Raw genomic sequence first — 10,805 nt, forward strand, 5'->3', positions numbered from 1 at the left:
TCTATGTGTGGGCCCGTACCCTCCTGTCCCTCCACTTCCAGGCTGATTGGCTTTGGTGTGTGGGCCAAATACAGCTGGCCACCTGTTTTTTGTTTTTTTTTTTACATTTTTTAAATTGAGGTGAAATTCACGCAACGCACAGTTCACCATTTTAAAGGGTACAATCCAGCGGCACTTAGGACATTCACAGTTTTCTTCAACCATCACGTCTATCCAGTTCCAAAACATTTTCATCACCCCAAAAAGGAAGCCCAGAACCAATAAGCAGTTGTTTTCCATTCCCTTCCTAGTCCCTGTCATCCACCAATCTATCTTCTATCTCTGCGGATTTGCCTATCCTGGACGTTTCATGTACGTGGAATCATATTCTGTTTGTCCTTTTGTGTCTGACTTACTGCACTGAGCGCAGTGTCTGCAAGGCTCATCTGTATTGTAGCATGTGTCGGCATTTTCTTCTTAAAAAATTTTTTTGTTGTTGTTGCGGTAAAATACACATAACACAATATTTACCATTGTAACACATTTTTAAAATTTATTTTATAAAGCAAATTTGCACGCCATCCTTGTGCAGGGGCCGTGCTAATCCTCTCTGTATGGTTCCGGTTTTAGTATATGCGCTGCTGAAGTGAGCGCCATTGTAACCATTTTTAAGTGTGCCGTTCAGCGGTATTAAATGCGTTCATGTTGTTGTGCAGCGATCACCACCATCCATCTCCAGAACTCTTTTTATTTTATAAAAGTGAAACTCTGTCCCATTAAGTGATAACTCCCCATCCGCCCCTTTCCCAGCTCCTGGCAGACACCATTCTCTTTTATGTCTTTATGATTTCGACTCCTGCAAGTATCTCATATAAGTTACACCTGTGTCTTTTTAACACGTGGTTATAGTCCCGGGTCATGGAAAGGGGAAGGGACAGAGCCTTTGGAGGTTATTGCAGCTTTGGAGCTTATAAAATCTTTGGAAAAATCTTTGAGCTAGACATTGACTGGACACTTCCAGAACCTCATGGGACAAGGGGAACTTAACACTTCCTAAGACTGGCAAGACCAAATCATCCATTTAAAATTTTTTTTTATTTCAGCGTATTATGGGGGTACAAATGTTAGGGTTACCTATATTGCCCATGCCCCCCTCCCTTATCGAGTCAGAGCTTCAAGCGTGACCATCCCCCAGACAGTGCGCATCTCACTCATCATGTATGTATATACCCACAAATCATCCTTTTTCCTTTCCAGGGTCCCAGAATCACAGGGTCCACTAATATCAGCAATGCCACCCCAATAGTTACTCCTTTATAAACATCTTGCTCCATCAGAATGCTTCCTGTTGTGTCATTATCGTTTCATGTGTGTGGCCCCTTGATGGTGTACCGACACTCTCAGCATTCAGCCCAGTGCCTGGCACACTAAGTAGGCACTTAGGGTTTGTCTCCTGGAATTTAGCCTGTTTCTAGAGCAGTGTACCACATACATGCAGAGTGGTTTATTTAGTACTCACACAACACGCGTTAGATGTTGCAGCTTGTGGGCAAGGAATTTCACTTAGCCTAATGTCTTCGAGGAATCATGCGAAGTAGCTGTGTGGCTACTTGAATTTGGAGTCTTCATCTAGAACAGGAGCCTGCACACCACAGCCTGTGGGTCAAATCCAGCGCACTACCAGACTCTGTCAATGAAGTTTTATGGGAGCAATGCTACACCCACTTATTTACCTATCACTTCCGGCTGTTTCCGCGCTACACAGCAGGATTGAGCAGTTGTGACCGTGACCACGTGGGCTGCAAAGCCTCAAATGTTTTACCCTCTGGCTCTTTACAAAAGCGTTTGCTGACTCCTGGTCTAGAATGTCACTCCCAACACATTCATCCCTTTAACAAAAATTCATGGAGCATGGAATACACGCTAGGGACAGTTCTAGGGATCCCCAGCTGGAAGCTGGACAGAGTCCTTCCACCCCGGAGCCTTATGGTCAAGCGGAGGGGAGGAGGTAGGAAGCAAGCATGTGACCGAGCTAACAGGGACTGTGGATTGCCCTGGTGCCCAGTTGCTACAATGACAGTAAAACAGGCTGATGTGCTGGAGGGTGGCTGAAGTGTCCCCCGCTTCAGAAGGGGCCATCCGGGATTAAGATGTGATTGAGAGGAAGGATCTATTACTAGTATGGGGCGAGGACACGAGACGCACTTGTCCCGTCCTGGGAGCGCAGGGACGATGGATGTAGTCGCAGTGGGGTGAGGCAGGAGGAGAATGGTCCGAGTTCATGGGGAGGCGGGTGGGCCAGGCTGTGCTGATCTGGTGAGATCCTAGGAGAGGAGTTTCCACTTCATTCGTGGTGTGAGCAGAAGCCAGGAAAGGGTTTTCAGCAGGGGAGCGATATGATCATCTTAACGGGTTGCTGTTGAAAAAGACGGCACTACTCTGTGACCATTGGCTGTGTTAAGCGGTTTTCGAGACTCAGGGATGACTTGTATGGTTATAGTAAGAGAATTTTGACGGCAGGCAACCTGGTAATGGATGTTCTGTTTCAGGTGCCGTAAATGGGACCATACATCAAACCCATTGACTTTCTACTTCCGAGACCCCAAAAGCAGCACAACCTTAACCCTCAGCGGCCCCACATGAGGTGGGCCAGACACCATTTATTGGGGTTACGGAGTAGCTGTCTAAATCCTGCCCTCATTCTTTTCAGGCAGTGAGCCTCAGGGATGCCTTGCTCCCGCTAACATTGCAGAACCGGGAAAGACTTACGGCAGATGAGAGATGAGCCTGATTTCTTGGCACCTGAATCTGGGCTCTTGTTTTGATTTTTGGAATAGTTCTTGGAGGAGGGGGGAAAGAAGCAGATGGGTATTCCCCTTTCACTTCTCATTCAGCTTTTCTGCCCTTAGAAGAAAGAAAAGGAAGGAAGGAAGGAAGCCAGCTAATGTCTATTGAGCAGCAACCCAGCCCTGGCTAGTTATGGTCACGAGTTACCTAATTTCTTTCATTCATTTTACAAGAAATATTCATTGAGTTATCGTTATATGCCAGACACTTTTCTGAGTCCCTGCTGTCTTGGAGCAGATCTTCTGACGAGGAAGATAGACATTAAATAGGTAAATATGATACAAATCAAGTGGCTAGGTTCTAGGACAAAAAGCCAAGCCGAGTAATGGGATGGAGAGAGTGTGGACTGTTTTATGGGGGAGGGGAGCACTGATCAGGGAAGATTTGAGAAGTTGATATTTGAGCAGAGAACTAAAGGATATAGGGGGAGAGGCATCCAACTTCCCGTGGATGTAAAATATTGTTACTCCTTCCTAGAGAAGAGGCTGCTGAGAGTTGGAGGAATTAAGTGATTCTCCCCAGGTCTGAAGATAGTGGCAGCAGTAGCAGTAGTGGGAAATAAATTTTATTAAGTGTTTTCTATATATCAGACACTGGATTAAACATTTTATTTAAATCATCTCATTTAAGGCTCACAACAAATCTATAAGCATCATTATTGTTCCCGTTTTATACATGATACTGAGGATCAGAGAGGTTATGTAACTCAGCCAAGGCCACACAGCTAATAAGCGAGAGGCGGAGATTCAAACCCAGGCTCATCAGTCTCCAGGGCACTATAGCCACTTCCCAGCCCATAGCTGAGGAAGCTGAGATTTAGAGTGAAGTCCCTATCTCAAAACCCCTCTTTTCCAATAGGCCAGTGCTGTTCCTGACTTTGAGCGGAGAGCCCAGCCCTTTGATTAACCCCTGGCAGAGGGCCAGTTAGGTGGGTCTTGAGGGCTCCCTAGATAAGGGGGTAGTCATGCCTCTGGTCTTGTGTCCACAGGCCATCACAAGTCCCACCATCTCTGATTTGCAGAGACCTCCCTGTGACCAGTTATTGTGAGGCGAGAGCTTGGGTGTCCAATGAAAGTTCCTAAGGACCTACACTTTTCTTGAAAGAAATGGGCTATCTATGCAGCTCCATTGGTCCCAGATTTAGTGAAAAGGCTACACATGTGTGATACAGTTATATGAATGTGCATGTGCCTCTTAGCAGGAATGCAGTTGATCTGCTAGATTACAAGCTCTATGGAGCCATGTCAGTGTACTTAAAGCATCCATCCATCCATCCATCCATCCATCCATCCATCCATCCATCCATCCATCCATCCATCCATCCATTCTGTACTGTGTCTGGTAATGTGTTACATTCTGAGGCTACAGCAATAGACAGGTAAGCAATGTCCTTGTCTTCATGAAGAATGCATTACAAAAGGCAGGAGTGGGAAGTGGTGTATGAAGAATGACAAAATAAAGCAAACGAATAAGGTAGTCCCAGATAGCGAGGGTGCCCTGAGGCAATGCCACGGAGAGAGACTGAGGTGTCTACTTCTACTGGGCAGTCAGTGGAGGCCGCTGGGAGCAGTGCCAGCTGAGCAGGACGCTGGAGAGACCACCCACGTGCAGTTCCTTAGCCCAGCGTCTCGGGTGGAGGAAACATCTCGGCAGCAGACAGAAGTCTGGGCCTGGAGGTATGTGGCCTTAAGGACAGTGATAATGAGGTGGTTACCCAAGCATTTTGCTGAGACTTGCAAACATGAAACAAGGGAGAATGCAAGCATGAAAAGGAATGTGAGATTTCCAGTCTGTGACCTCTAAAAGTGGCCAGCTCTTTGTAACTTACAAGTTGTGGAAAAGTCTGCCCTAGCAGTCTTTTCTAGAACATTTGAACAGTGTGGTGCAAGAGAAGAATTACCTAACAGAGAAGATTTAAAAAATACGCCTTAAGAGTAATTTTAAGATGGGAAAGTCTAAATGTATGTGGAAGTAGAGAGAGCAGTACGATGAATGCCTAGCTGCTCACCGCCTGGTTTCGAGAACGGTCAACTCATAGCCAGTTTTGTTTTACTTATACCTCTGCCTGTTCCCCCCCACTCACATTATTTTGAAGCCAAGTCCAGTCACTAAAATTTCATCTGTAAATATTACAATATATAGCTCAAAAATAACATTTTCATTTTCTTTTTGTTTTAAATTGTTGTTAAAAAAGCACATGATGTTAAACTTAACCATCTTCACCATTTCTAAGTGTACAGTTCAGTATATTCACATGGTTGCGCAATAGATCTGTAGGACTTTTTCATCTTGCAAAACTGAAACTCTATGCCGATTAAAAACTAAGTACTCTCAGTGCTTGGCAATCACCATTCTACTTCCTAAGAGTTTGACTACTTTACATACATCATATAAATGGAGTTATACAATATTTGTCCTTTTACAACTGGCTGATTTCATTTAGTATAATAATGTCCATGAGGTTTGTCCATGGTGCAGCATGGGACAGGATTTGCTGCTTTTTTAAGGATGAATAATAGTCCCTTGTATGTAAGTATAACATTTTCTTTATCCATCAATCTGTCAGTGGACATTTGGGTTGCTTCTCTTGATTATAGTGAATAACACTGCAATGAACATGGGTGTGTGCAAATATCTCTTTGAGATCTTTCTTTGAATTCTTTTGGGCATATACCTAGAGGAATGGAGTTGCTGGATCATATGGTAATTCTATTTTAAAAATTTTGAGGGACTTCCGTGCTGTTTTCTGTAGCAGCTGCATCATTTTGCATTTTCACCGACAGTGCACAAAGTTCCAGTTTCTCTGCATCCTCACTAACACTTGTTATTTCTGTTCGTTTGATAGTGGCCATCCTAATGGCTGCGAGGTGATATAGGATGAAGATATTTAAATATAATGTTAAGTAAATAATAGTAGAGGTGCTACACAGAAATGACAAAAATGAAGATGCATGAAGTTTGGGGAGTCTTGACCAGACAACCTCTAGAGCTGCTCAAAGTGTAGTCTGTGGTCAGTACTGGTTGGAGAACGCTTCCTTGTCTGAGACCAAATAGGATAGAAATTGAGAGTAGATGTTCAGAAGCTTTGATAGCAATTTGTGTACCTTGATTTTGTAACCTGAGATTTTGCTGAATTTATTTATCAATTCCAGAACTCTCTTGGTAGAATCTTTGGGGCTTCCTAGATATAAGATCATATCATTAGCAAAGAGTGAAAGTTTGACTTCTTTTTTCCCCATTTGGATGCCCTTGATTTCCTTCTCTTGCCTAATTGCTCTGGCTGGGACTTCCAGCACTATGCTGAACAGAAGTGGAGATAGTAGGCAACCTTGTCTGGTTCCAGTTGTAAGCAGGAGTGCTTTAAATTTTTCCCCATTCAGTATGATGTGGGTTTGTGGGCTGTGGGTTTGTTGTATATTGCATTTATAATATTGAGGTATGTTCCATCTATGTCTATTTTGTTAAGAGTTCTTATCATAAAAGGGTGCTGAATTTTGTCAAACGCTTTTTCCACATCTATCGTGAGGATCATATGGTTTTTGTTTTTGCTTCTGTTTATGTGGTGAATCACATTTAGATTTGCGTATGTTGAACCATCGTTGCATCCCTGGGATGAAGCCCACTTGGTCATGGTGGATTATTTTTTTGATAAAAAATTTGGTTTGCTGGGATTTTTTTTTTTTAATTATTTTTTTTATTTTGGCATATTATGGGGGTACAGATTTTAAGGTTTCAATAAATGCCCATTTCCCCCCCTCCCCCCAAAAGCCTGAGTCTCCATCATGACCATCCCCCAGATGGTGCACATCTCACTCACTATGTATGTATATACCCGCCCCCCTCCCCCCTCCCACCTGCCCAATACCCTATTACTGTAGCACCTATGTGTCCACTTAGGTGCTACTCAGTTAATACCAGTTTGCTGGAGAATATATCTGGTGCTTGTTTTTCCATTCTTGGGATACTTCACTTAGTAGTATGGGTTCCAGCTCTAACCAGGAAAATATAAGATGTGCTATATCACCATTGTTTCTTAGAGCTGAATAGTACTCCATGGTGTACATATACCACATTTTATTAATCCATTCTTGGATTGATGGGCACTTGGGCTGTTTCCACAGCCTTGCAATTATGAATTGTGCTGCTATAAACATTTGAGTGCAGGTGTCTTTTTTGTAGAGTGTCACTGGATCATTTGGGTAGATGCCCAGCAATGGGATTGCTGGATCAAATGGTAGATTAACTTGTATCGCTTTAAGGTATCTCCATATTGCTTTCCACAGAGGTTGAACTAGTTTGCAGTCCCACCAGCAGTGTAGGAGTGTTCCTCTCTCTCCGCAACCACGCCAGCATTTATTGTTTGGAGATTTTTTGATAAAGGCCATTCTCACTGGGGTTAAGTGATATCTCATTGAGGTTTTGATTTGCATTTCCCTGATGATTAGAGATGTTGAGCATTTCTTCATATGTTTGTTGGCCATTCTTCTGTCTTCTTTAGAAAAATTTCTGTTCAAGTCCTTTGCCCACTTTTTAATGGGGTTATTTGATTTTTTCTTCCTAATTTTCGTGAGTTCTAAGTATATTCTAGTTATCAGTCCCTTATCGGATGCATAGGATGCAAAAATTTTCTCCCATTCTGTAGGTTGTCTGTTTACTTTCATGACTATTTCTTTGGCTGTGCAGAAGCTTTGTAGTTTGATCATGTCCCATTTATTTATTTTTGTTGCTGCTGTGATTGCCTTTGGGGACTTCTTCATAAACTCTTTGCCCAGGCCGATGTCTAGGAGAGTGTTTCCAACTTTTTCCTCTAGAGTTCTAATAGTTTCATATCTTAGGTTTAAGTCTGTTATCCAGCGTGAGTTGGTTTTTGTGAGAGGTGAAAGGTGTGGGTCCTGTTTTAGCCTTCTACAGGTGGCTATCCAGTTTTCCCAGCACCATTTATTGAAGAGGGATTCTTTTCCCCAGCGTATGTTTTTGTCTGCTTTGTCAAAGATTAGATGGCTATATGAGGATGGTTTTATATCAGGATTCTCACATCTGTTCCACTGGTCAATATTCCTGTGTTTGTGCCAATACCATATTGTTTTAATTACTACAGCTTTGTAGTATAGTTTGATATCTGGCATATTAATGCCTCCCATTTTGTTTTTGTTGCCTAGAATTGCTCTTGATATTCGGGATCTTCTTTGGTTCCATACGAAGCGTAAAATTATTTTTTCTATATCTGTGAAGAATGCTGATGGGATTTTAATAGGTATTGCATTGAATCTGTAGATCAGTTTGGGTAGTATAGACATTTTGATGATATTGAGTCTGCCGATCCACGAGCATGGTATGGATTTCCATCTGTTTACATCCTCTGCTATTTCCTTCCTCAGTGTTTCGTAGTTCTCCCTGTAGAGGTCTTTTACCTCTTTGGTTAAATATATTCCTAGGTACTTTAATTTCTTTGTTGCTATTGTGAAGGGAATTGAGTCTTTGATTTGGTTCTCAATTAGATTGTTGTTGGCGTATATGAATGCCTCTGATTTCTGTGTATTAATTTTGTATCCTGAGACTTTACTAAATTCATTGATCAGTTCCAGGAGTTTCTTGGTTGAATCCTTGGGGTTTTCTAGATACAATATCATATCATCAGCAAACAGTGAAAGTTTGATCTCTTCTGCCCCTATTTGGATACCTTTGATTCCATTTTCCTGTCTGATTGCTGTAGCCAAGACTTCCAGCACTATGTTGAACAGAAGTGGAGATAGTGGGCAGCCTTGTCTGGTTCCAGTTCTAAGTGGGAATGATTTTAATCTTTCCCCATTCACTATGATGTTGGCTATGGGTCTGTCATATATGGCTTGTATCATTTTTAGGTATGTCCCTTCTATGCCTATTTTCTTAAGTGTTCGTATCATGAAAGGGTGTTGAATTTTGTCAAAAGCTTTTTCTGCATCTATTGAAAGAATCATGTGGTCTTTGTTTTTGCTTCTGTTTATGTGGTGAATTGCATTTATAGATTTACGTATGTTGAACCATCCCTGCATCCCTGGGATGAAGCCCACTTGGTCGTGGTGGATTATTTTTTTGATAAGTGTCTGGATTCGGTTAGCTAAGATTTTGTTGAAAATTTTTGCATCTATATTCATTAGGGATATTGGTCTGTAGTTTTCTTTTTTTGTTGCATCCTTTCCTGGTTTTGGTATCAGAGTAATATTCGCTTCATAAAAGGTGTAGGGGAGGTTTCCGTTCTTCTCGATGTTGTGGAATAGTTTCTGCAAGATAGGTACTAGTTCTTCTTTGTAAGTATGGTAAAATTCAGGTGTGAAGCCATCTGGACCGGGACTTTTCTTTTTAGGGAGATTTTTAATTGCTGTTTCTATTTCAGCTGTTGAGATTGGTCTGTTCAGGGAATCTATTTCTTCCTGGTTGAGCCTGGGGAGGCTGTGTGTTTCTAGAAATTTGTCCATTTCCTCCACATTTTCCAGTTTGTGTGCATAAAGATTTTTGTAGTATTCATAAATTGTATCTTGTATCTCTTTGGGATCAGTTGTGATATCTCCTTTTTTATTCCTGATGGAGCTTATTAGAGATTTCTCTTTTCTGCTTTTCATTAGCTTAGCCAATGGCGTGTCAATTTTGTTTATTTTTTCAAAGAACCAACTTTTTGTTTTATTAATCTCCTGAATAGCTTTCCTGTTTTCAATTTCGTTTAGTTCTGATTTGATCTTGTTGATTTCACTTCTTCTGCTGGGTTTGGGGTTGGTCTGTTCTTCTTTTTCCAGCTCTTTGAGTCGTTTCATTAGATTATCTATTTGTGATCTTCTTGCCTTTTGGTTATAGGCATTTATGGAGATAAACTTTTCTCTCAGAACTGCTTTAGCTGTGTCCCAGAGGAGTTGATAACTTGTCTCTCCATTGTCGTTTTCTTCATAGAAGTTTTTTATTTCCGTCTTGATTTCTTCATTTACGAAGTAATCATTTAGTAGGAGGTTGTTTAATTTCCACGTTTTTGTGTAGAAATGTGAGTTTCTGTTAGGGTTGATTTCTAGTTTTATTCCACTGTGATCTGAGAAGGTACATGGTATGATTTCTATTTTTTTAAATTTCTTGAGATTTTCTTTGTGTCCTAGGATATGGTCAATCTTAGAGAATGTCCCGTGAGCTGATGAGAAGAACGTATATTCAGTGGATTTTGGGTAGAATGTTCTGTAGATGTCTGTCAGACCCAATTGTTCTAGAGTTTTGTTTAAGTCCATTATTTCTTTATTAATTTTCTGTTTGGAGGATCTGTCTCGTGCCGTCAGTGGGGTGTTGAAATCTCCGGCGATTATGGAGTTGCTATTAATCCATTTGCTTAGCTCCAGTAAGGTTTGCTTTATGAATCTGGGTGCACCTAAGTTGGGTGCATATATATTTAAAATTGTTATCTCTTCTTGATGGACTGTGCCCTTCACCATTATATAATGACCCTCTTTGTCTTTTACTACTTTTGTTGGTTTAAAAACTAAATCGTCTGAAATTAGAACTGCCACACCAGCCTTCTTTTGGCTTCTATTTGCTTGGAATATTGATCTCCACCCTTTTATTTTTAGTCTATGTGCATCCTTGCAGGTTAAATGTGTTTCCTGAAGACAGCATATACTTGGCCTGTATTTTCTTATCCATTCAGCCAGCCTATGTCTCTTGAGTGGAGAGTTTAAGCCATTCACATTTATTGAGAGAACTGATAGGTAAGGTAGATTACTGATCATTCTGTTGGGTTGGATGTTGTTGCTATGATTTCTGTCTTGAGCCATTGTAATATCTGGCCTTTAATATCTTTGGGTTTTGGTTGTTTTTATATCCGTGGATGATTATTATGATGTTCCGTGCATAACGCTGTTTTAAGTACTTCTTGTAGGACTGGTCTTGTCTTGGTGAATTCTCTGAGCCTTTGCTTGTCTGAGAATGTTTTTATTTCTCCTTCATATATGAAGCTTAGTTTTGCAGGG

The 10,805-nt window shown here is 41.3% G+C and overlaps 1 non-coding gene across 1 annotated transcript; it reads right to left on the bottom strand.

Moving 5' to 3' along the window:
• Positions 1 to 526: 526 nt before the first annotated feature.
• LOC142862471 (U6 spliceosomal RNA) lies at positions 527 to 633 on the bottom strand. Its single transcript, XR_012913564.1, has one exon. It is a non-coding gene; the product is annotated as a U6 spliceosomal RNA (small nuclear RNA).
• Positions 634 to 10,805: the final 10,172 nt, after the last annotated feature.

This window comes from Microcebus murinus, chromosome 19 (assembly GCF_040939455.1).
Source record: "Microcebus murinus isolate Inina chromosome 19, M.murinus_Inina_mat1.0, whole genome shotgun sequence".
Lineage (NCBI taxonomy): Eukaryota > Metazoa > Chordata > Mammalia > Primates > Cheirogaleidae > Microcebus > Microcebus murinus.